The sequence below is a fragment of the Culex quinquefasciatus genome, chromosome 1, assembly GCF_015732765.1.
Source record: "Culex quinquefasciatus strain JHB chromosome 1, VPISU_Cqui_1.0_pri_paternal, whole genome shotgun sequence".
In the NCBI taxonomy this organism is placed as follows: Eukaryota; Metazoa; Arthropoda; class Insecta; order Diptera; family Culicidae; genus Culex; species Culex quinquefasciatus.
In genome coordinates, this window is record NC_051861.1 from 47,183,681 (window position 1) to 47,209,294 (window position 25,614).

The 25,614-nt window shown below is 37.6% G+C and overlaps 1 protein-coding gene and 1 non-coding gene across 2 annotated transcripts in view; one reads left to right on the top strand and one right to left on the bottom strand.

Annotated features, from left to right (window-relative positions):
* The window catches only part of LOC6035528 (mpv17-like protein), a 308,056-nt gene that overhangs the window by 46,452 nt on the left and 235,990 nt on the right, over positions 1-25,614 (bottom strand). The window contains exon 4 of the mRNA XM_038267025.1: positions 6,951-7,007. The gene's annotated coding sequence lies outside the window, so the exon portion shown is untranslated. The remainder of the gene's footprint in view (positions 1-6,950; positions 7,008-25,614) is intronic.
* Positions 7,627-7,708, top strand: Trnas-gcu. The gene has a single exon. It is a non-coding gene; the product is annotated as a tRNA-Ser (tRNA).

A 25,614-nucleotide genomic window follows, 5' to 3' on the forward strand; every position in this document is an offset into this window, starting at 1 on the left:
GCGCGGCTTCTCCGGCAAGTGAGCGAACCGATCGCTCTTGCCAAAGTCATGGCAATCGAGGACACAGCAACAAGGCACGAGGAGTGGCGCGTTCGTGGTCGGACGGGCCAGAACTGCCGCTCCACCCCCGCACCAAGTTAAGTACAGCAACAATTTTAATGTTTCAACCAGAAGCTCAGCGCTTTCCACCCTCAGGTTGCTGTTCCTCCTCGATTCGGCCCATCGTCAACAACAAGCAGCAGAACATCGTCAGCGTGAACCCAGCCAGCAGCCCAACAGTCAGCAAAATACTTGACGAAGAAATTTAAAAGAAAGAGCTGTGATAGTAGTTTTAAGAAAAGTAGGGCTGTTAGGATTTAATTTTGTTGAAAGCCTTCGGCCTTTCAAGGCGGGCGGTATGTTCACGCCCAGGTTCACTCTTTTTTGACGATCATGTAGAAACACTTCCAGACAACACTGTAGATTATGTAACACCACACACACAATCTCAGTAGCCCTTCGTGTACCTTTATGTTCAATGTTTGTAGTCGTTTCAGAACACGAAGTGGTTTGTCTTTTGTAAAGTTTTGTAGACTTCCCGGTCGCAAGTAACTTGACCAGCTAGAACCAAACTAGAATCTTAAGCACAAAACACTTCTGACCAGATGGTCGACCGGGACAGTCACCCCTCCTCAGGGGCCAGTTAAGTAGACTCAATAAATCACCCAAGAATTGTACCCCTTTGTGCAATAAAGTCTTCCCGAAGTTATCGCGCGTTTTCACTTACCGGATCACAAAGTTCTCCCCGACACACAGGACCACATCCGCTACGATGTGCGTTAACAGTTACTTTTTATTTTTTTTTTGTTTTCCAAATTTCGAAAAAACTTAAAATAAAAGTATTATAACTCTTATGATTTATGCAAATTTGCCGATCATTTGATTACCATATACAGTGGACTCTCTCGTTGTCGATATTGAAGGGGCCGTCGAGCGCGGGGGGTATCGAATTATAAAACGATAAATCAAAGCAATTTCTTTGAAGGGACTGACAAATTATTGACAGCTGGAACAATATTGATAACGAAAAGATCGACAGCCAGAGAGTCCACTGCCCGAGCATGGGTAAATAACAAGGGAAATGCGTATTAATTCATTTCTATGGTATCAAAACCAACTTTTGGTATTCCTGGATCCTTTAAAATTTGTCTTGAGGATTACGCAAGAGCGAAATGTGGTATCATACCAATTTAAGGTATTCCCAAGTAACCATCCAGCACTAAAACAAATCATAAACCAGCAACATATTGGCACTCCAGTGTAAATCAACCATTAAACAGCACATGTTAATGCAAATTAGCATTTATGAAGCTGCACTGTGAAATGCTGATATATGGCAGATTAGGTGCCGCAGCTAGCAACACTGTCATGATATTACAACAAACTGGCAACACGATTATTATTTTGAGTGATGAGTGAAAGAGAGAGCACATCGAACAAAACAAACCGATTGAGATTCTCGCTCACGCATCGGAAGAAATAACCAGAGTAGCAGCAAAATGCTGGTTTAATTTTGTAAAAAATCAACGTAAGTACGAAACGAGATTTAAACACATTTTTTTTATTAAAAATTACATTTATATTTTTTAGGAAATGAGGAAAGATCAAGCCGAAAAGCCGTTCGGCCCATCCCATAACATTGGTGCGATGGCGTTTTTAAGGCTGGTTCTCGAAAAAAAATTACGTTAAACCAAAAAAAAACACCCACAAAGTGCACGGGATGAACGACCGTGCTAAACCCTTGAAATTTTGGTCCGCGGCCTGACAGTTAGCATAGTTTCAGTGTTGAATATTGTGTTTGTTAATAAATTGAAATTTTCTAACCAGAGAACCCGTATTTTGCTTGCATTTGAACCAAACATAAGACCTGACAATTAGGTTCAAGATTCTGTCTCTGGTTTTTGAAGTCAAATGATCATGCACAGCAAACGTTTCCCGTACAGGCAGGAGGGCAAGGGGTCAGGAACCAACACCGACGACGACTTCTAACATCTGGCATTAATTCTCAAGCAGTGCAACTTCGATCAAAAAAAGCATCTCTCTCGGTCAGCTGTGTGTCGGTAATATAATATAGATGTAAACAAATCTAAAATAGGACGAAAGTGAGCGGGGAAAGGAGAAGAAGAGAGAGAGAGAGAAATCATTTTTTCCTCTCTCAATTTTTTGACATTTTTCGCAGGGTTGGGTAGAGACAGTAGAGGCCAGCACTTAATCAGCCGAGTAAAGTCCAAACTCGACGATTGTTTAGCACTGAAGTAGCTGTTAGTGCTGTTCTCAACGCTGATCAGCTTTTACTCGCAGCTATAAATGCGCATTAAATGCTGAACAGTGACACAGTTTTAGTGCTGGATGGTTACTTGGGTTGTTTTGATATTGCAAAATTGCAGAATTTGTCAATGGTCGAAAACCACATTTTGGTATTCTTTTGGTATCACAGTATTTTATCAAATTCCTCTGAAAGTATGGGAAAATGTTGACCAATTTCGACAAAATAATTATCTTTGCGCTAAAATAATGTTTCAAAGCGAACTCCTTCATTGAAAACCGGAAATTTTAAACTTGATTTTAAACATTTTTGATATACCCCATAAAGAAATGACTTAAAATTGTGGAAAATTTTCTAAGTCAGGATGCCACATTTTGGTATTATTTGTGTATTGAAATATTTCATCAAATTCCTCTGAAACTTGAAACCCAAAAATGTTAAAGCTGATTTAATTTTTTTTTGTGATAAACCCACTAATTTTTTTTTTCAAAACACGTTGAAATTTCTCTAAATCGGGATAACCAAATACTTTAAAAAACGAGTCAATCAACAGATTATTGAATTTTGGTGAATTTCAATCCAGTTTCATTTTAAAAACACTTATTTTTCAATCTAGTTATTTTTCAGAATCTTCAAGAACTTCAAGCACAGACCGTTTATCAATGACAAATGCATTCGATGTGGTGAGGAATATCGCTAAGAACAACATGGAATAATCAGGTGAGTAGATTTGGCGGTTGCATATGGATCATTTCCGTTTTTTCACTAACTGCAGCTGCTGCACTAAACATGGTATGAAAATGCCAAATTTGGGTATTATTTGTGCAAATACCAGCGACCAAAATGTGCTCTTGGTTGCCCAGTAATAGATGGTAAAATACCATGAAATCATACCAAAATCATGTATGTGGAAGACCACGGAATACCATAATCTGATTTTCCAAGGGCGCGGTAATACCTAAAAATAAAACCGTGGTAATACCAAATTATCAAGCAATGTTCAAAAATTCAGAAGACCTCAACTTGGAATTGAAATTGTTTTATTTTGAGGTATTATTTTACCCTTGGAATAACATGGTTTGGTATTGTTGTGCCCTTCCACATACAAGACTTTGATATGATATCATGGTATTTTACCATCTTTTACGGGGCAACTAAGGGCACATTTTGGTCCCTGTGATTTGCCCATGTAATACCAAAATTTGGTATTCCCGTGTTATTTGCCCCTGCTCGGGGATCGATAGTATAATTGAATTTTTGGTGACTGGAATCCAGTTTCATTTTAATAATATTTATTTTTCAATCTTGTTATTTTCCAGAAGCTTCTAGAACTTCAAGGACAAGCCGTTCATCACTGACAAACGTATCATTGAGAACATGTGAGTAGATTTTGCTGTTGCATGTGGAGCAGTTAGATATAATTAGAGTTTTTTCACTGATGTTCCACGGGCGTAAGAATACCAAAAAATAAAACCATGGTAATACCAAGTTTTCAAGCAATGTTCCAAAATCCAGAATAGCTCAACTTGGTATTGAAATGGTTTCATTTTGTGGTATTATTTTACCCTTGGTATACCATGTTTTTGTATTCTTGTGGTCTTAACATACAAGATTTTGGTATGATTTTATGGTATTTTACCATCTATTACTGGGCGACCAAGGGTCTCTGTTATTTGCCCAAGTAATACAAAAAATTGGTATTCCTGTGTTACCCGAGCAGGGGGTGTAGTAAAAACTAAAATATTTTTTTTTTCAAAAATGCAAAGTTTTGTTAAAAAATCCAGATTTTTTTTATATTTTCAATATATACCTGACATTATCCAGATTCCAAAACACTATAAAGTTTAAAATTTTGGATGATTTTTCATATAGCCGATGTGTCCATATAGTCAAAATCCTATACACGGAGAAAAAAGAATTCCCAAAATCGTGAACAAGCGTTCATGAAAATGGGAACCTCGAACAAAGTGTTCAAATCCCATGGTACGATTTTGAAAAACGTACCATGAAATTTGAACACTTTGTTCGTGGTTCCCATTTTCATGAACGCTTGTTCACGATTTTGGGAATTCTTTTTCTCCGTGTAAGCTCTGTGCTTCAGTTATGCACGCCTCGGTTTGCATCCCCCATATGCGATGCTAGACCGAGACATGACTGTACCTCAATACGATTTCTTGATTAAACTGAGCAAAATCTACAAAAATGCATCCTAAGGGATTTTCACCGTTTTCGGATTTACACTAATGGAATGCTTTCATTTGTGTAATTTTTCGATCTTTAATAGAAATGTTACAAAACATCAAATTGTGGAGTGATGAAATTTTAAAAGTACGTAAGCTCTGCCGTTTTTGAAATACATATTTCACTGGAATAGCTAAAAATACGTTTGAATGCTTTCATGTCGTAAAGAAGCTTATGACACAATTGCGGCTTCAATATTGCATTCAGAAAGAAATTCCCTGAATCAGCATTATTTCAGTTAGGCTCCGACCACCATTGAATTATATGAAAAATGTTGCCTTTCGTTGGAAGTCATTTGTCGGTTGAGTCCAATGAGCAAATGCAAAGAAGCTTACAATGTTTTTACGTAATCGTGATTGTTGACACACCCTTACCACCCATCAAGAGGAGGCAGACTGTGAAGCATAAATTTCAGCCTCTAGAATTTGCCTGGTATGTGAATATGGCTTCTACCTATACTTGCGGGGGAGACCGGTTCCATGACAAATTCTGGGGAGCAGCATCCCCAACGCCATCACCCTGCAGGAGCAGTCGTAACTGTTGGGGAAAGTTTTACGTGAGCAGACTTTATTGAATTTTTCCACTTGCTCTGGTATGTTCCACCACTCACTTGGGAGAGGGGAGTGGGTGTGGGCCATTGGAAGGAAGTTACCACCAACTCGTACCTTCCGCTCGCTTCCGTTTCCACTGATAAAAAAAGCACTGTGAGCACTTGCTTCTCGGAAGAGTGATGCTAGCTGGCAGCGATGCGGTTGCACGGTTCCAGGAACACCGAGTCCTCTCGAAGCCCTCGAAGGGTGGTGGGTGGGGAAATATGGCCACTTATATGTAGTTTTATGAGTTTTATGGAAAATTCCAAAGCATTCCTGGCAATTTCTTCTCGTTTCGCACACTTGCGGTGGTGAAAGTATACACTCCAGCAGAATTTGCTGAACGACGGGGGCAATGCACGTCAATGGAATGAAAAGTTTTTCAAAAAACTTGTACTGCAGCGCGTGTGAGGAGGGGTTTCCGAGAGTTTGGTCGTTGGTTGTGAAATGGGATGAAAACAATAAAAGTTCTTTGTGTGTGAGGTGGGGCTTACTTTATTAAGTTAATTTTCCATTGGAATTGTGGTTGTTTCCCGGAAGCATTCCCTGCGGAACATCAGTTTGTATGGAATGGGCTCATTTCGGGAATTTTAATTTTCGTTGCAGCAATTTTGATGCAATGTGCTTGCTATTCAGAAATATTCGTGGTTGTCGTGCTGTCTTGTCGCACGTCGCTTTAGCGCGTTTTTATGTTTGTCCATGAATAAACAAAAAAAAAAGCACAATAACAAACCCGTTTTGTTTGCAATGGTCAAGCAAACAAATTGTTTGCATTGTTATTATTACAAATGTTTACGGTAGTCTGACTTGTACTTGCGACAAACGCCTTCTGACTAAAATCCCTTTGGCCAGTTGTCACACTCACACAAATTTTCAGGTTGTGTTTCAGCACGACAAGATTGAAGCTTCTTCATATGAAAAGTGACAAAAATGCACGGAGTTTTTTTTACGTTTTGTATTGATTGAATATCTCAGGACTGAAATCGAATATTGGGGATCTGTGAAGGTCAAAGGCATTTTTTATCGTAACTAACAGCGATGAAATAATCTGTTGAGGATACGCATAAGTATGCCTTGAATTTATGTTGACTTAAACTTAAGCCTCCCAAAAAAGGTGGAACGGTAACTTCAACTCGCTGCTTCTCGGGCATTACTCAACCAATCGTCTAGATGATCCTAAAATTTTGCAGAACTTGATTTGAACAAATCTGTAATTTCTGCGACCGAAAACATCGTTCAGCAAAGTGGTAAAATTACACATATTCAGAGGTAAAAAGATGCCCAGATGTAATATCTCCATGTTTTTGTAATGTGTAGCTTTACATAAAATTTATACTTTCAAAGCATTTCCAAAATCGATTCATTTGTGATAGTGCTTCGAAATGCCCGCAAAGGAGCGACCACCCGATTGCGCTGCTTTTATCTCTATTTTTCACTTCCGGTGTGACGGCGACGACGATTCAAAAGGTAGTCTATCGTACATTTTGCTTTGATGTTGTGCTCTCAAATTAAATCATAATATTTTGATAGCATTAAATCACAGCCGAGGCAACTTCCTTTTTGTTCTTTTTCGCTTCGCTCTTTTGATGAGTTTCTGCCCTGGCATTTAATATCTCCAGAGGGGTGCTGCACCTCTCACAGGAGGGAGTTGCCTAGCAGAACGAAATTGGTTTTTGCACTAGGATCGTAAAAGTTTTTATTCCTATTATGTTATCTCCCTCGCTCTCTTTTTCTCTTTCGCGTTATGAGCACAAGATATAAACTTTTAGGTTATGTTTGCGGCAACGGCAAAGGTTTTCCCCAGGGCCACCTACCGCAGCTTTCAGCTCGTCAAGGGTTTCGATTTGGCAATATATTTGCTGCCAAGTGATCTGAAACGAGCAAAGAGATAAGATTCTCATTAGATGCCTCTTCGAGCTAATTTTCAAAATACTTGAAACGAAACCATGTTTGGGAAACAAGCAAGGGGAGAAAAGGAGACTGTCAATACTATCGTCAAATTTGCATCGTCGACTAGTCTCTTCGCTTCAAAGTCGGCTTTAAATTCCCATCACCGATGGTAGAGTCCTCTGACACCCAACAACAGTGGCAAATGTATGGAATGAGGACCGACATCGGCAGTCGGTGGCTTCGTCGTCGGAGCAAGCACACAAAACTGTGCAAACAGAGAATCAATAATGAAAAGCGAAATGTGATAACGATGTTCTCTCGAAAATGGTTTATTATGTCGCACTGTGTGTGTGTGTGTGTGTGTGTGTGTGTGTGTGTGTGTGTGTGTGTGTGTGTGTGTGTGTGTGTGTGTTGTGCTCAAGTGTTTACCTAAGGAGACGATGAACTTTCCGTTTGCTTTCTGTTATTCCCAAGGGACATTTGCTTACAATAGTTGGATTTTAAGTAATGCGGTGTCCATTTGTTTGTGTTGTTATTTTTTTATTGCATTGGTACACGTCACAGCTGGTCGTTGGCAGTTGGCAACTCACAAACACATGCGACGAGGTGGCCGAGTGGTTAAGGCGTTGGACTGCTAATCCAATGTGCTCTGCACGCGTGGGTTCGAATCCCATCCTCGTCGAGAAACCATTTTTTTAAGCTGAGAATGTCAGTTACGAGTTGTGATAAGGTTATGTTGTTCCTTATTTTGCCGTATTGTGAGGGAAAAGATTTATGTCAAAATAACGAAACTCAATTTTGAAGGATCAAGGTATTATTTTAACAAAAGGCCAAAAAATGTTTGTTTTCAAAATATTAGATTTTTTTTAAGGAGACATTATTTCTTTGTTGGCTTTTTATCAAAAAATTTAAATGTAGAAAAAGTGTGTTATTGCAAAAAAGGGATTTGTAGTTTTTTTACAAACACTATGATTTTAGCCTTCCTCACTTCACTGAGGAAATGAACACTAAAAAAAGGAACAATGGCCTAGGCTATTGGAAATATTTTAAAAGATTGGTCCAAAAATTTAGGGGGCACAATTTCAAACAATTTCAAACAATTTTAAAATATCAACGGAAATTTAACTGCAATCAGCTGAAAACAGGTTGAAAATGCAATCCCCTGCGTTTAGATTGAATTTTAGCGTGTTTGGGTTCAAAAATCTCTTCTAGTTTTTGTAAATTTTTAATGTTCAGTACCACGCAAAGTTTTTTTTCACTAAAATTTTAGTTTTCTTCCAATCTTGCAATTTTTGAAAACTAATGATTGCAAAATAACTGAACTAGTGCAAATTGCATTTTTTTTGCAGCTTGAAAAATAAATTATAGATGGTTTTCAAGATTCTTTAGTCATAAACTATTCAAATTGTTTGTTTTATTTCTCAAATTTGAATTGAAAATCTTTTTTTGACATTCCAACGCCCAAGGCTCCAAAAAAGTTGGAACGGTAACTTCAACTCAATGGTTCTCGGGCATTACTCAACCAATCGGGACGAATCTTCTTTCCAGTGATTTGTTAGGATGTCTAAATGATTCTAGAACTTTGCAGAACTTAATTTGATCAAATCTGTAATTTTTGCGATCAAAAACATCGTTCCAACTTTTTTTTTTTCGCGTGTAAAAAAAAATCGCCAAAAATTCTGCGGAGGCAGTCATTTTGAAAAAAAAGGTGGAATGATGTTTTTGGTCGCAGAAATTACAGATTCCATCAAATCAAGTTCTGCAAAATTTTAGGATCATCTAGACCAGCTATTCTCAACCTTGTTCTAGGCCGGTACCCCCTGCCATGTAAATCAAGTAGGCCCGGTACCCCCGTTGAGTATCGCTGATCTAGACATTCTTACAAATCACTGGAAACAAGAATCGTCCCGATTGGTTGAGTAATGCCCGAGAACCAGCGAGTTGAAGTTACCGTTCCACCTTTTTTTGGAGGCTTGGGCGTCCGTGTAAGTTGGACGTGCGTTGGGCGTTCCAGTGTTAAACAGGTTTTTTTGTGAGTAACTATGCGCCTCTGTCAGGAAACACATTTTTTTTGGAAACCATAATTTCAATTGCCCCTGATCGCATAAATGTCCCTTATGCATTTTCGTCGTTTTTGAGTTAATGATGCAGTTTGGTTCAAAATCGTGTGCTATTTCAAAAGAGCCTATAACATCCAGTACTAGGGTGCGTCACAAAAGCAAAAAGTTGAGCTAGATCACATAGGCGGGCAGAATATCATAGTATCATGTCCACAGAAGCTCTCCTGAAAATTTCAGCCAATTTGGTCAAGAATCCGAGGTGCCCACTCGATTTAAAGTTTGTATTAGATTTTGGACCCGTTAGTATGGGGAAAACGACACTTTTTACATTTTATTGTCCCAAAAATCCAAAGTTGAACCAAATTACATTCTGAGCGACCTGTTTATAGGTTTTTATATGAGGAACAACTTTGTAGAACATCGCGAAACGATCTGAGCAGATCTGGCTTAGTTATAAGTGGTTTAAGTTAAGTTGTTTTCCCAGGGTCGAAGTCAGGATTTAAGTATAGCCTTTGTATCAATACGGTCACTGTGATTAGAGAAAAAAAAATCTGACAGGTGATGTTTTTGTTGACAACATTTTCATTCCAAATTGCAATTGAAGCAGAGTTGAGGTGAGGATTTAGTTCTTTCTAAGCTTTTCATCATACCTTGACCAGTTTGTATTTTTTTAGATCCTGCCGGTGTTCAGAGGTGGAATAGACACGCTGACCATGGAGATGATCCGAAAGGCCGAGGTCCGGGAGGCCGTGTTTGACCAATTTCAGATGCCTACCGTTGCGGGTGCCGGATTTGGATGTGGTTTAGCAACAGCAAGTTCCGTGAATTATATGATAATTGTTTAAAGTAAACAATTTGAATAAATGCTTTGAACCTATAATTAGAGAACCTGCTCACGCTGCTGATCATAATTCCCCTTAGTTTTTGAATTTGTCAATAACTAATTCTAGTCCTTTATCTAACCCCAAACCGCACTTTGTGGCCAAAGTGGGTAAGTGCTCATGAGAACGACCAGCATTTGACTCGCAAAGGTGATCAGTGTGTGTTGTACCAGTTAGTGATTTCTCCAGGTGCGATGTTCCAGGTGCCCGTGACTACACGGGAAGTAACCCTCAGATTGCCAGCAACTCGGTCTCAAAAGCGCTAATAATACCTTCTGCCTGGGAAAGTGCAACATGGTTGTTAAAATGCTTATGAGTTATTTTCTCTTGTTGGTTCTCATTTATTGGTAAAAATAATTTAAAGGCTGTGTTAGTGAGCTGATGTTTTTTCCTTTTCCCAAAAATAAATAAAAAATAAAAAATACTCGAGATAAACTTTTTTATTCACAACACCACAATAAGAACGATGCACTTGATTATTTTGCACTCCTGACGATCCACAGCCACAATCTGTTAGAAAACCGGGTTTGGTACGGGTTAAAATCGGCGTTAGGGTCAGGATGAAGCCATCTTGACTTCCCAGATAGATCACCGACACTAACTCCTGCGCCCATTTTTGATGCCGTGGTCAAGCCTAGTCCGATCTATGTTTTGTAGCAGATCTGAGAATAATAAGGTAATTTAACGCTGTGTATCAACTTCAACACATTACGACTAAAAAACAAACAACTTTAATTTCCAATCCACAAACAAGAGAAACCCTAGCAAAACTTCGGCTCAGCTGATTCCACTTAATGAATCTGTCGGACCATCTCCATGGTCAGCGTGTCTATTCTACCTCTGAACACCGGCAGGACCTAAAAAAAACTGGTCAAGGTATGATGAAAAGCTTAGAAAGAACTAAATCCTCACCTCAACTCTGCTTCAATTGCAATTTGGAATGAAAATGTTGTCAACAAAAACATCACCTGTCAGATTTTTTTTTCTCTAATCACAGTGACCGTATTGATAAAAAGGCTATACTTAAATCCTGACTTCGACCCTGGGAAAACAACTTAACTTAAACCACTTATAACTAAGCCAGATCTGCTCAGATCGTTTCGCGATGTTCTACAAAGTTGTTCCTCATATAAAAACCTATAAACAGGTCGCTCAGAATGTAATTTGGTTCAACTTTGGATTTTGGGACAATAAAATGTAAAAGTGTCGTTTTCCCCATACTAACGGGTCCAAAATCTAATACAAACTTTAAATCGAGTGGGCACCTCGGATTCTTGACCAAATTGGCTGAAATTTTCAGGAGAGCTTCTGTGGACATGATACTATGATATTCTGCCCGCCTATGTGATCTAGCTCAACTTTTTGCTTTTGTGACGCACCCTAATCCAGTACTTTGTTCTAGAAATCAGGAGGAAATCCAGTTTTTTCGCGAAAACTTAACACGTAGCCTTATGTATGGGACAAACTTCATATGCGTTTTTCTCAGCTTGCTGTTTTTGCATATGGGACATTTATGCGAACATGGGCAGAGCATGTTTCCAAAATATTTCAGGCGCAAAAAAATCTTGGTTTTGCAATTTTGTTAAGTGGTTTTTATAATTAGGTGGAGAGAAAAACGCGTTTTAATGTTTGACCTTGAACAAACAAAAACAAAAGCACGCAATGTAAACAATAACAAACACGTTTTGTTTGGCTGACCATTATGTGTATTGTCCCGAAGTTTGGTTGAAGTTGGTTGCTGGAGTCCCGAGTTATAATAACAAATGTTTACGGTAGTCTAACTTGTACGTGCGTCAAACGCGTTCTGACCTGAAATCCCTTTGGCCAGTTGTCGCACTTACATCAATTTTCAGTGAGTGACAAGATAGCACCAAAGCACGACAAGATTAAAACTACTTTCATATGTAAAGGGACAAAATTGCACAGAGTTTTTTCGGATTTCGTTGAATATCTCAGGATTGATCAGTAGTGCGGTGCTTGTGGGACGCGCAGTCCTGTTTTTTTTTTCGTGCTATTTTCCGTCTCTTTTGTGTCGCTGTTCGAGTGCATGGGGTGATTGGTCATTATAATGGAGCACCCGCAGTCGAGCAGTTTTTGACAGTTCGCTTCATAAGAAATACATTGTAGAAAAAAGCAAAAACTGCTCGAATGGAAGTGCTCCATTAAATAATGGCATCAGTAGTGCGGTGCCTGTGTGGACGCTCAGTCCTGTTTTTTCGTGCTATTTTCCGTCTCTTTTGTGTCGCTGTTCGAGTGCATGGGATGATTGGTCATTATAATTAAATAATGGCATCAGTAATGCGGTGCCTGTGTGGACGCGCAGTCCTGTTTTTTTTCGTTTTTTTTCCGTCTCTTTTGTGTCGCTATTTGTGTACATGGGGTGATTGGATTTCTTCTTCTTCTTTTTTTTATTTATTTTTTGTTCGCGCTTTCGTTGGCCGATGAATTTTATTTTTGTTCTCTTTATATAGTTTTCGATAGAAACGATCCGATTTTTGAGACAAGCAAGTCGTATTGCTGGATTAAGTCCTTTCCATATCATCGAGGATCGGAAGGCACGTCGACGGATATGTTTTAAGGCTTATGATATAAAATAATTTTAATGAATGAAGCCCTTCCTACATCACCGTTGATCGGAAGGCACGCCGACGGAGAATTTCTGGAGAATCGCGGTCGAATTAATACTATATTTAAATCCCTAGATAGGTATCTTTCCGCAGCCGGCTGCCTAAGATTTTTAAAATTTCAACCGATAAACAAATTGCTCATGGTCGCATCACCTACCACAGTGAATCCTGACCTCATACCCATCTTACTAATCCCTCAAAACTCATGTGATACTTTGTCGGAGACGCAGTCGATTTGGCGGTCCCATCACTCAAGTATCGGCTAACATTCCCATCCACTTCCCCGTGTCTTACCACTGGTCGTGGCCGGCGTCGGTATTGATCAGCACGATAGGGGCCTTTGAAAATTGCGAAGGGGTGATGATTGGTTCCTACTTTTCATCTGTGGTCCACGGAGCAATGTTTGGGGGTCCTGGTCAATAACGAAGTAGCAGCTACGGGTAGACACCAATGCTATGCTATGCTATGCTATTTCGTTGAATATCTCAGGATTGAAATCGAATTTTGGGGATCTGTGAAGGTCAAAAAGTGAGGCATTGTGAGCTGCACAAAATGGCGTTCTTAAGGGGTTACATACATGTAGATAATCACAAAATTTCATATTACAGAAAATTTATTGAATCCACTAAAATGATGATTTTCAATCACTCCTGAAACTTTCATGAAGATATTACATGATTAAACTGAGTTAGAGACGATTTTCAGCTCAATATTTTGCCGCGCGCAAAGCAGACTGTCAAACTTTCTGAGCGTTTTTCTCGAAACACCGAGTTGATTTACGGGTGCCACGACATCTCGAGATGGGATGGACCAAATTGGCTGGAAATCGGAAAATCCCGTGTGCATGACGAAGCCCGATTTTGAAATTTTGCTTTTTTAAAAAATACAAAAATCAAAAACTGACGATTTTTAACATGAAAAACACAAAAATATTTTTATCTTTTTTTAAAATAAGTTTTTTGAAAATCGGCCTTCGTCATGCACACAGAACCGGTTTAAAGAGTCTTCACCAACATTTTGAGCCGATTTGGTCAAGGCAGTGTTGAGATATCGTGGCACCGGTTTTTTGAAACTGCTAACTTCAAATAGCTATATCTCGGCAATGATACAATCAAATGTCTTCAAAATTGTTTTGATAATAGATGAAAATGTAAATTTAAATTCCGTGAAAACAGATTTTTAAATAAAATTAAGTTTGTGCTCACACCAGCCTCTGACTTTACGGTCGATTTACATGTTTGTAACCCCTTTACTCAATTTGGGCCAAAATTAGGGACCTATAAGGGAAATGAAATGTTCTGGGAGAAATTCTAAACACCCAAAGTCATTCAAATTTAAGGTTGGTACTGGCACGTTTCTTATACTGAACTAGCACAAACTTAACAAAAACTATCATTTTAATAAAAACAACAGTTTTACAATGTTTATAAATGTTATTAATCTCATTTTTCTGCCCAAAATTATTTTAAATTGATTCTGACCTTGTTCTTGCATGGTCTTGTTGCTCGATTGGAACCCCGATTTGACAGTTCGATTGGAACCCTGAGAGTAACATTTCTCCTCTCCATATAGGCTCTCTAGCCAAAATGCACGTTGAAAAGTTAGCACGACGACGACGATATTTTACACTAAGCACATCCTACAAAACACATATAAAACTGTAAACTGAAGCGTTTGATACGGTATGTCCACGCATCATTCCTTGTTTGTACATTCTGTAAAATGCAATCCGTTCTCTGAATCCTCTCTGTGGTAAACACACCGCAAAAGGGCTGACCGCTTTAATTTTTGCATTACATTTTCGGGTGTCCTCGGATGTACTGGAATTATTAATAATGAAAAGAATCTAATCACAAGACTATCCAGCATGCTGTCATCGGACTGGTTGCGTTTGTGTTAGATTACATGAGTATGTCGTTAAACTTCTGTTGTGGTTGCTGTTCCCAAATAGAATTTTGAAGGTTTTGTGAAATCGCATGTTTAAGTTTCCTTTTTTTTAAGATTTTTAAGATCATTATGATGGTATAAATTTATTTTGTAACCTCCAATTTATAAACGAAATCTCTCATAGTTTTTTATGCTATATAATTTTACAATATTTCAGGTATTTGTACGATGCAATTTACATGTCCATAAACCTAACCAAAATATTATCCTTTTTGTGTGTGGTATCGCTAGCTAATATATACCTCCACCCTTAGGCAGTCGGGGCCAATCTTCCACAGGGAAAGGATATCATGTTTTATCCAGCGAGGGAAAAAATAAAAACCTGTGCCAAGCAGTTCATGCAATTCAATACACTCAGGTACCTAACCCTTTCCGTAATGCAGCCCAACGAGGTCAAAAGAAGAGGGCCCAGATTGGATGGCTCGCACTATGGTACATTGGGTGGCCAAGTTTCAAAAAAGTGACCTTCTCCAAATATTTTTTGGTATTTTTTTCTCGAAAGTAAACATTCTAACTAAGAAAAATCCAAATTTTCAAAGCTCTAAGTTTGTTCATTACGGAGATACGCAAGCTGAAAGTCAAAAAATGGAGTAAAAAACTAGCGTTTTTCGTAAAAAAAGGCTGATTGTTTAATTTTAACATAGCTCAGTCATTTTAAATATTTTATTGGGGCAATTATACATCGTTGGAAAGGTAATGAGATAAGCTTTGAAACTATTAATAGATAAAATGTTGTTTCCAAACCAAAAACTGAAGTTTTCATTGAATAACTGGAGCATTTTTTGACAAAACTTATTTTTTGTGTTTGTTAATCGAGTACTTTTTTTGCTAACCGATGCTAAACATGAAACTAAGATCACTTGAAAGATTGGATCATAATCTAACATTGCTGAAATTTCCAGCCTGCAATTTTTTGCGTTTTCGGAGATATGCCATTTTGGACATTTACGTTTTATCAAAATTTGCTGCAATCTACATATGCGCCCGTTTATTTCACTTGCTTTGCTACCTACTTCGTGGGCATTGTCGCTTCAAAAATCAATACCTGGTTTCAAGAAGTTCGAAATGACTTTATTGGAATTTTCTGTTGCCTACATTTAAAATTGAGTACCTTAGTCAAAATAAGGTATTCGTACCGAAGTTTCTAAAGCGAAACTGGAGAATCTCAGTTTGATACCGAAAAAAGTATTCAGCAAAATATTGACTTAGCATGATGAATTTCTGCGATCAATCCATGAAACTGATCCACATTTAAGTTCTATGTTGGTTAGTACAAAACATCATAAAAGTACCTTTAACATATCCTGAAGCCGTCAGAAACTCTATAATCAAATGAATTTTCATGAACAAGAACATTAGGATTAGTAAGAATATGTTTTGTATTTTATCGTTTTAATTCATAATTAATATTTTGAATGAAATTATTTTTTCTGTTATTTGATTTAACAATTAAAATTTTCGCAATTTATGCCCGTAAGGGTGGGGGGGGGGGTCTCAAGTTATATGGCATGGACTCACAAAAAGAAACACACAGCAGTAAATAATAAATATTTGACTTAAAATGGATTTATTACGCTTAACAAAATTTTGTTGGAGGGGAGGAGGGGAGGGGGGGTGTGAAGAAAAGTGGAGGGAGGGGTTGTGTCCTTAAAGTGGGGATGTATTAGCTTATCCATAATTTAATAATATAAACTTGCAATAAAATATATACGCAATTCTTTTGCACTTGCAAATGTTTGAAAAGACTATTTATTATAAACAATCCACTATTGAAAAACATGAAAAGTCATAAAAATCGACGTATATCATTTCAATACCATACAATTACCCAAATTTGTATGAAAAAAAAACATTTAAAAAGCAAAAAAATAATGTGGCCGCCTGTTTGTATGGAGATGGCCCATAGTGGCTCGCAGGAAGCTTTAAATCAAGATGCTATGGATACAGTTCTCTTCTTGGTGTGGGTCGTGTTTTTCAGCGTTTCTGCTGCATGTGTTTTCTTTTCTTTCGTTCTTTTTTTTGGGCAGGAAGAGAAGCCAAACTAAGTTTCCTGCTGGGTATTGGATTCCGTGCCCTGTCCGTATATATCTGCCATATGCTATTCATTTGTGCCGTAGCCACTTGCACTTGAATCACGGATTGGCCCAGGATTCATCGAGCCATGATTGAAGCAGGATCGTGCAAGGCTACATCATGCTAGCTTAAATTTCAATAAAATGTATTTTCCATGGCAAGGATTTTCTCGATTTTTTTTTTCGTTGTGTTTTCTCGTCCGCTAGAGGGGGAACAAGGAATTGAACCTCGTTTTGTGAATGCATGCTGAATGAGATTCATGCAGAGTACACATGAGAAAACATACAAGAAGCATAGCCTCAGCTCATTGCTCCTAATACTTGCCAGAGTATTCACATCCAGCAGGAACACTCTCAGTTCAACCGTTCATCCGTGGAGCGTGAAATTTTCTTCCTGAAGTGTACGAATCCTTTTGGGTGGACGACTTGTGTATAGGGTATCACTTCAGGTTGGAATGAAATATTCTTTACTTTGTCTCGGTTGAGTTATCGTGTGGCTTCGAGTTCGAAGCTGCTGTAAGTGGATCTGGCGAGGGTGCTTATACTATGCTTGACGAACTTATTTTGAAATGGGAAATTAAAGTTAGCTTACCATAGAGGGTTCTAAAATCGCGTGTTTTAATCTTCTGTACTATCCCTTGATATAAAATATCTTTACGGTCGAAAGTCCACCCTGAAATAACTCTACAATCATGACTGTCGACATTTGAACCATTCTAGTGGATTACACCCGGCCGGTCTCCTATGTACTACACGTTAACATATAGAAAAGTGGAAAAGACATAAAGCGTTCAGTTATCCGATGCATTTTCTCGAGAAACGAACAAAGTCCCTTACGTTGCACCGCACGCCATCAGGAGCAGTATCAGCAAATGTATTTTGCATCCTTTCCGGGATACTTTTTGCCTAAGCAGAATGTTGCCAGTCTGAAGCTGTCGTGTGTGATGTCGGCCAACAAACCAGCCAACCCTTCTTTCCCATTCCCAGGAGAATGCATGCGCTGTTATTCAAAATTTGAATAATTTATATCTTGATTATGATATGCATTTAATTTTAATTACTGCATCCCTGTTTCGCCTGACACACAGGACGTTCCCGAGCCACTCTGAGACTGGAAGGAATTTTTGCTTGCACGTTGCACAGCAGCATACCTTCGGAACAGTTTGTCCATTAGCATTATTCCACGTGGTCAGGGACGACTTTGCTGGAACAGTAGTGCCAGACATTGTGCTGCGTCAAACGGGGTTATTCAAGGGAATTTGTAAGCTGTATGGAAGGAAAATAGCAATGGAACACGCTTTAAGGATTTAAAAAAATTACTTGATCATGGATTATGAGATATGATTATAAAATTTGGTTAAAAAAAATTAGTGGTTTCCATAATTTTGAACGTTCATCGTTCAATCAGATGTCAACATCTCACCAAAAACGGCGACCAATTGCTGACACAATGTTAAAAATAATGAAATGCAAATATCGCGAGACCAGTTCCCTCACGATAGCTGACCTCGTCAAGTCACCATCGAACGCGTTGCAAAAATTCTTTCCGTTCCCAGTTGATTGATGCATATTCACTTGAACTTCGCCTCGACTGGACCAAAAAGCGGCTTGGTGGTTGTGTTCGGATGTGGGATATTCCTGCCAACCCTCGCTCCCCAAACACGACCGGATTGACGGCCATAAAGACCTCAAAAATAAAAATGTTCGTGGAAAATAAACAGCGGAACCCCGTTGTTAGCTCGAGCAAAAACGTGGGCTAATTAGCATAAATTTATTAATCATAAATTTATGTTCCCGCACCGCCCCAAATGAGCACCGTGAGGAGTACAAGAGAAAATTTGATCACACAATAATTTATACGATTCGGATTTTTTTTCACCCCACCCCCGCAACCTGGCACTGGAGCATGTCACCCTTCACGAGGGGGTTGTTCAATTTGATACTTTACCCATGAGTGAGTTTGCTGTATACTGTCCCGTGAGCGAGTGAACGAGCAAACATGTTTAATTCATCTGACTATAAACATAAAATTACGAATAATGATCGATTGTTGCAAATAACAATATAAAAGCAATAATAATGCAAGCGCAAGTTTATTGCCTCGCCTTGTTTCGATTGTGAGTTTGGAAATTTTTGGCACAAAAATACGAACATTGCTGACATGCTGTAGGTATGTTATTTCAACACCTTAGAAAAATGTACAAAAATAGTAATAAATAAGAAAACGGGCATTGCTATTGTAAAAAATCTAACATTCCAAGAATATTTTTGGGATTTTTTCTTCTCTAAAAAGTAGATTTATAGAAAAGTGATGTTTTGAGCACTTTTTGAGCTCCATAAAAAACGAACTCTTAAAAACGAACTTCTTAGAGCCACCTTCACGTATACATATCGTGTCAGAATCAAATTCTGAACAAATGTCTGTGTTTGTGGTGGGATGAGCTCTCAGAATTGAACAAGAATTGATTTTCACTATTTTTTTTGGATTTCCATGCAAAAAAATTGATTGTGAAATAGCAGCGCTTGCAAAATAGGGATTGTATTTTGACGTTATAGTAATTTATCAAAATATCGCAAATCGATTTTAAGTGGCATTGTAACAGGAAGTCTCCAAATCAAAAATGCTCCGATTTGGCTCAAATAATTAGACCCGTATTTTTTTTGTTTGTCGATTAGGGTGGTCCTATCCGAAATAGGGTTGTCCGAAAAATTGCGTTTTTCGTCGATTTTCGCAAAAACCACATTTTTCAAAAAATCATATCTCCGGAACGGCTGAACCAATTTTGGAGCGCCACAATTCAAAAGAAAGGTGATTAATTGGGCTTTTTAGGAAAAATATGTTCCAAAAAACTAGCTGAATATTTGAAAAGGTCCTTTTAAAATTTCATTTGCCGATTTCAAGGTCTCGGGACCAAAGAGCCCATGTCTGAAAATATTTTTCCCTGATTCCTTGTAATATTTTACACAACATATCAAAAAATTGCGAATGTTCATTTACACGTTTCGGAGACATGATTTTTAAAATTTAAAAACTGGGAAAATAACGGAAACGGGTAAAAACCCACTTTTTTCACTAAAACTGCGATAACTTGAAAATTTCAGCGATGACCTTTACATGTTTGAGTACCAAAATTTTCTTAACTTTTGGTACCCAGACATGTATAAGTCATCGCTGAAATTTTCACAGTTTTAGTGAAAAAGTTAATTTGTTAATGTTATGTAAAATATTACAAGGAATCAGGGAAAAATATTTTCAGACATGGGCTCTTTAGTCCCGAGACCTTGAAATCGGCAAATGAAATTTTCATAGGACCTTTTCAAATATTCAGCTAGTTTTTTTGGACCTCAACATATTTTTCCTAAAAAGCCCAACTAATAACCTTTCTTTTGAATTGTGGTGCTCCAAAATTGGTTCAGTTATTTTATCTCCCTAATTTAACTGAGATTTAAGAAAACGAATTAGCTAAAATTTGTCCAAATCGAAGCAACATCTTCAACAAAAGGTTCACCAAAAGTACACAGTTTGCAGCAAAAGGAAGGTTTGAGGGTTTCAAAAAAATTAAGGAAAAAAACATTACGGCAGTTTGTTTTATTCCTGAAATATTGCATTTACAGTAACTAGAGGTGGGCAAAAAAGAGCGAGCCGCTCAAAGAGCCGGTTCATTAAAAAGAGCGAACGCACCATGGCTCACAAAAAAAGAACCGCGGTTCTTTTTTAAACTCCGGTCTTTTGAAAGAATCGTTCCAAAATGGTCCAAGTTTTAAATTAACTTGTTATAAATAAAATTGATTGAATTTGTAACAAATTTGTATTCATAAAATTTGTTTTGAGAATTGAAAATACAATTTCAAATATTTCAATTATTGTAAAAATAGTAGTTAATGCATCAAGTTGCAAAAAGAGGTTTTTTTCAGCACGAGTCGTACATTAATCCAACGAGGTTCACCGAGTTGGATAAATACGAAGAGTGCTGAAGAAATTAAGTTTTGCAACGAGTTCCCTAAAATATTTTTTGCAATTCCGAAAAACACCAATTAAGTGAAATTGGAAGTCAAATTTTCATGTATTTTGTCAATAAATCGTTTAAATAAAAAAATGTTGAAAAGTGTTACTTTTCGAAATAAGAGTTGAAAAGTTCAACTTTTCAACACCCATTTCAGTGCTGAAAAGTAGAACTTTTCAGCATTTATTTTGAAAAGTGTTGCTATTAGATTCAGTTTTTTTTGGTACATAAAAGTAGGCTATTTCGTCGTTCAAGAGTGACAGGAAAAGCATGTAGTTTCACGACTTTTCAAGTACTTTAAAATTAAAACGGTTTGTTAATGAGGAGCTATTTTCAGAGCTGAATCGTCATATTTCATTGGGGAGTCTATAGCAACTATCTCATCAACATATATTGAAAGACTCTCAAGCATTGATGTCAATCTTTGAAGACCACTTAAAAGTTTTTAAGCATATATATATATATATATATATATATATATATATACAGCAATTCCATTTGAAAAGAGCCTAAACCGAAAAAAAAGTTCTCCGATCGGGCTCAAAATTTTTCTGAGGGTTCCTAGGCCAAAATAATTAGACCCGTATTTTTTTGTTTGGCCATTAGGGTGACCTACATCGTGCTAGGGTGGTTCAAAAAATGGCAATTTTTGTCATTTTTCGCAAAAACCACTTTTTTCGAAAAATCATATCTCCGCGCCAATTCATCCGATTTTAGCTGTCTTAGACGCAAAAGAAAGGTGATAAGTTTGGCTATTTGAGAAAAATAGTAAGAAGTTCCAAAAATCTAGCTTAACTATTGAAAAAGTCGTATGAAAACTTAAAATGGCGTTTTGACCGTGTCTGGACCAAAGAGCCTATGTCTGAAAATATTTTTATCGGATTCCTCGGAAAATTTCACATAAAATAACAAAAAATTGGCGATGTCGAACCGTACGTTTACAAGATATGATTTTTTGAAAATAAAAACTGAGTTTTTCGACGCGCCACGCGCAAAAACAGGAAAATGACGAAATCGGCAAAATATCAACTTTTTTCACTAAAACTGCGATAACTTAAAAATTTCAGCGATGACCTATTAGGGTGTAATATCAAAATCGATTTTCCAGCACAGCATTATTTTAGTTCCTTTTGGGGTCCTAAACAACTCCCCAAAGTTTGGGAACGATTGGTTTAGTCCTCACTTTGCGCAAAGTGAATCAATTTTCCATACAAATTTGTATGGGAAAAATCATTTTTTTGAATTTTGGTATATAAAAAATCCAAGTTTCACGCTATACTAAAACCGGATTCATATTCGGATGCTCTAGAATGTGCTCTACAACTTTCCCGACGAGAGTATGGTGCTAACTTGCTCCTGAAAGAAGATACAGCGTCCTCAAAACTCGTCTAAAACGTGTTTTTCGATCAAAAAACACGTTTTAGACGAGTTTTGAACACGCTGTATCTTTTTATAGGAGCAAGTTAGCACCATACTCTCTTCGGGAAAGTTGTAGAGCACATTCCAGAGCATCCGAATATGAATCCGGTTTTGATATAGCGTAAAACGTGGATTTTTTAAATATCATAATTCAAAAAAAAAAAATTTCCCATACAAATTTGTATGGAAAATTGAATCGCTTTGCGCAAAGTGGGGACTAAACCAATCGTTACCAAACTTTGGGGAGTTCATAAGGACTCTATAAGGAACCAAAAAGTTGCTGTGCTAGTTAAATTTGGGCAACTTTATTTTTTTCCATACAACCATATTACACCCTAATGACCTATACATGTCTGGGTATCAAAATTTTCGTAATTGAAAGACGCAACTTTTGGTACCCAGACATGTATAGGTCATCGCTGAAATTTTTAAGTTATCGCAGTTTTAGTGAAAAAAGTTGATATTTTGCCGATTTCGTCATTTTCCTGTTTTTGCGCGTGGCGCGTCGAAAAACTCAGTTTTTATTTTCAAAAAATCATATCTTGTAAACTTACGGTTCGACATCGCCAATTTTTTGTTATTTTATGTGAAATTTTCCGAGGAATCCGATAAAAATATTTTCAGACATAGGCTCTTTGGTCCAGACACGGTCAAAACGCCATTTTAAGTTTTCATACGACTTTTCAATAGTTAAGCTAGATTTTGGAACTTTACTATTTTTCCCAAATAGCCAAACTCATCACCTTTCTTTGCGTCTAAGACAGCTAAAATCGGATGAAATGGCGCGGAGATATGATTTTAGAAAAAGTGGTTTTTGCGAAAATGACGAAAATTGCCATTATTTGAACCACCCTAGCACGATGTAGGCCACCTAATGGCCAAACAAAAATACGGGTCTAATTATTTTGGCCAAGGAACCCCCAGAAAAATTTTGAGCCCGATCGGAGAACTTTTTTTTTGGTTTAGGCTCTTTTCAAATGGAATTGCTGTATATATATATATATATATATATATATATATATATATAATTTTAAATTTTAAAAGTATATGAATTTTTAAAACAAAACGAAGAAACTTTTAATTGTATTCATCGTACATCAAAGCGTTACCCGAATACAAATTTGAGCATTTAAATTTGCTTAACTTGTAAATTATTATCAAAAATCTACTAAATAGCTTAGAGATTTAGGAAAAAATAATTCCTCCTGCCCGAATAAACTTCAACGTTTATAAACATTATCGATCAAATCAGAATGTAGAAAAGAGTTAACAGAATATTTTCTTTTAATAAAATATCAGCATAAATTTAATGTTCGCAGAAATAAACGCCATTTTAAAATTAATAGCAATTTCTTCAATGTCCTAGATTTAAGTTTGGATGCAATTCAATCATTCAAACGTTAAGGTTCAAGTAGAAATTTTGACATAGAGATCGCCAAGACCTATGATTTTAAAGGGCATCTTTTAATTTTTAGTTATTTTTTTTAATATTTGATATAAATCCAATGTGGAATAGCTTTAAAAATCACATCATTCTTAAGAAATATCCTTTTTTATCTATATTGTGAAAAAGAGCGAAAAAGCCGTTCAAAATAGCGGCTCTTTTTAAAGAGCGAACGAAAATGAGCGGCTCCTAAAAAGAGCGATTTTGCCCACCTCTGTCAGTAACATTGCAATATGAATATCAAATTTTCATTCATCATATTTTTTTATATCTTAAAACCAATTTAAATAAATAACTTAACTTACAAGCAAAATATATTTTCGCATTTTCACATAATAGAACCGGTGCAGCGACCTCAAATTTAAATCATTAAATTTGTCCATTTTTCGAACCTCACCACAGTTCTGACCATGCGCGCTTACGCAAGCATAAATAATTTTACCCGTCGACTCGCGTTGCGCGACAAATAATTAAGCTTATGTACAGGTGTGGATCATGAGTCATCCTCACCTGAAAAGCCCTTTATTAATTTTCGCCAATTGTTAGGCAATCAAAAAAATGGTTAAGCTTTCAATTATGAATGTGCGATGTTATTCCACAGGGAAATTGAAGGTGTGGCTTAACCAAATTCATTGGCATGTTTGTTCAATGGAGAATTCGACCTGCTCATTATTGACTTACATTTTTGAGAATATTTGAGGAACATAATTTTGATATTCCAATAACATAATTTAAAGTTTCACGACAATGGTTCGAACCCATGACTTCCGATTTTGAGGTGTACTCACTACACCATACGGAAAGTCATGAAGAATTGCAGAGGTCTGCATAATTTAATTCATGAGGTTCATCGATGCTTCTCATCGAAACGGACCACTTTTAGTAGAACAAAATTTAGTAGAGTTTTCGGGGACTGACTATAAAAACCCCAAAATTCTTGAGGAGGGCAGTTAGTTCCAGAATTAGTTCCAGTCAGTTCCAGCCAGCTCCACTCCAGTGCAGTTCCAGTTCCAGAAGACGCCCCAGACCAGCCGGACCCGCCAGCAGCCACCAGTAGCAGAGGCCCCAGTCCAGCCGGACTTAGCGGTGGAGGCCGCAGTCCGCCGGGACTTAGCCGCCGTGAAGAGTCCGCCGGGACTTAGCCGCTGTGAAGAGTCCACCCGGGACTTAGGAGTTCGGGGTCTGGCATGGCTCGGCGAAGAGGTCTGGAGGACAAGTCTGGCTTCAACGTAGAGAATTGGCTCGACGAAAGTCTTAATGAATTTAGCAACAAAAAGTTGAGTGATGTGATCGTGCGCGTAGAAGTTGAAAGTGTTACCGCAAAAATGTAATCTTCAAAAAGTGTAATATACAGATAAGTGATGTTTACTGATCTGTTTTGACTCTACAAGAAAATATCACAAAAATCCTGAAAGCCTAAACCGCTCGGGCCGTTCAGGTGGTGACTAGCGGAAAGCAACGCTGTGTGTGTTTGGACACGCCATTATGATTGGACAAAACCGAGAGTTGAAAATGTGACTATGCGTGAAAGTTAATGAACAAAATGATTTCGCGAAGTAACAAACAGTTAAAATAGTGTAAAAAAAAACGTTAAATTGAAGAAAATGTTATGTGAGGAGTTCTAAGATGGAAGCAAATGTGCAGCAGTACGAGATGGAATCAAAACGGGCTCGACCAATGGCAGAAGCATCGAAAATTTCAAAACCGGCCAACGATGGACAACACTAGGGATTCAACAATGACGAGATCATCTGGATCAACTGGAGACGAAATTCAGCCGCATCGGACACCCAAGAAGACGACCATGGAAATCTGGCAGTTTAGGGTGAGTAAACAAAAGTTATACCGAAATTTGATGTAAATAGTTAAAAACACGCTTAAAAGGGTGCACAGCAACCAAGGAAGTTGTTGTCTTCTTATGCCAAAATTGACAAACTTACGGACCCAATCCTGCACAAATCTGATTGTAAAAACAGGCAAATTTTGTTGTAAATCACTTAGTAGACAGTACTTTAGTTTCGAAAATACTAAAATATCTGTAACAAAATCTTGGTGCAAAAGCTCTTGTTGATGTGCACCGTTAAAGATGGCGAATTTGGAGATGAAGGATTTAATCCAGCTTATTCCAGAATTT